The sequence below is a fragment of the Apostichopus japonicus genome, chromosome 4 (assembly GCF_037975245.1).
Source record: "Apostichopus japonicus isolate 1M-3 chromosome 4, ASM3797524v1, whole genome shotgun sequence".
NCBI classification, from domain to species: Eukaryota; Metazoa; Echinodermata; class Holothuroidea; order Aspidochirotida; family Stichopodidae; genus Apostichopus; species Apostichopus japonicus.
In genome coordinates, this window is record NC_092564.1 from 21,134,756 (window position 1) to 21,136,787 (window position 2,032).

The following is a 2,032-nucleotide window of genomic DNA, read 5'->3' on the forward strand; positions in this document are numbered from 1 at the left end:
ATATCTCGAATTCAATTTCAGATATCTGAATTAGAATTTCAGATATCTCGAAATCTATTTTAGATATCTCGAATTCAATTTCAGATAACTCGAATTCAATTTCAGATATCTGAATTAGAATTTCAGATATCTCGAAATCTATTTAAGATATCTCGAATTCAATTTCAGATATCTGAAATAAGACACAATTTCAGATATCTAAAATTCCCGATTAAATGTTAAAATGGCTTTCCATACGCCCGTAGTACCAAGACCTTGACAAAATCAGGCAACACACCTGCACTTCATCGATAACGAGTGATCGGGTTGTGTATTAGCAGGGAGTTGTTCACAACAACTCCCTGGTATCAGTGACGTCTAGAGGTCGTGCACTGACCTACATGGAGTGTGACCACTCCCGATTTTGCAATTTCCCAAGATCAGGCCCCGAAAAATCCCCCAAATCACAAGAACACTGTACTGTATGGATATCTAGCAATATCTAGCGATATCTAGGGATGAAAATCCCAAGATCTTCCCTAAACTGAAGTGTGTAATGAATTTGAAACTGTGCGTCTTTCGAAATGAAAAGAATGTGGGTCATTGCACAATAAACAGAATAAAGTTATTTATTTCAGTCTCATTTCAATTATTCAAATTTGTAAAGCAAACAGCAGATATCACATCATATCAGTGAGCATGAAAATCGCGTTCCAGGATGAACAGCCTCCAAACTGTCTGTAGTCATCGGATATTACATCGCATGCCAATTACATACAATCATTAGCGTTATTAGTGTTATTACCGAAATGGAGAATTAGTCGGAACTTTATTTTAATTACCAAGGAGATTTTTCTAAACGATTGATTTCTTTAGCTACATCATTGCAAAAAAAAATATTTGGTAAGGGGGTTGGGGGGGGGGGGCTGCAGCTCCCCCGCCTCTTACGCCTATGTGTGTAGTGTACGGTTTCGGAAATTTCCTTCAACGAAGTTTTATAGTAGCCGTTATAAGAGGTGTTAATATTTGAATACCGATAACTTAACTGTGTCTGAATTTTCGAAAATTCCCTGACCAACATTTTTCATCATACTTCCCTCTACTCGTGCAATTTTGACCGGTCTGTTAGGGGCTGAAGGAGGTTTTTCTATATTGGTTGTCCATAGATGAAATTTTGTGCAACATTATTTGAATTCATTCACGTGAAATGTGAATTTTCAAATTCTGAACAAATAATGGGCTTAAACCGTTGAAAATGGGGCTGACGGGTATTGTGGCAATGGTGCAATGAAAGCATTGATCCACAGGAGATGCGATGAGGTTGAACATGATGTGTGACTGGTGACAATCTTCAAAATGTTATGGATGAAAAAACAAAACTTTTGGGAAACACTTCGTTCTCAGGCAAAAGTGTACATCTGTTGGTCATGTTCAAGCCCGAGAAGTGCGATTTCCGGTGATATGGGGAGTATCAAAACCAGAAATTTTCTTTAACCCTAATCGCCAACCGATGGTGGCACTCCGCTTAGATAGTAATTCGCGCTCCCTCGAGTTAGAAACTCCTGGATACGCGCCTGGGTTGGCGGAAAGGATCGAAACATATGTCGGAAAGGTATGGCGGTATGTACATATGGCGGAATGGCACTAGATCGGTTTGGTTATGGTACTAATTAGTTATGCCCCTTCCCAAAGAACTAAAATATGGTCACTCTTGATCTATTTTATCCCCACTCAACTATTCACAGGCATATGCACTCGTGCTGTGCATTGCTTTCGTTTAATATCAATATGCCTTAGCATCAGCAAATTTATCCAGTTACTAAAACCAAGTTAGGAGGGCAAATGTAACTCTATTAGCTTCAGACTACTTCCATTGAAGAAAACTCGCCTCAATCAGGACGTTCCCTGACAACTCCTCTACTCAATGAATGATGCGTTACAACTCTCGAGCCCTGGAATTTGGTGACAGGCCCATGTGACTCAAGAAAAGGTAAAAACGCCATGATCAACCTTGACTATTGTACCTTACGCAATGATTAAATAGTCTATATTA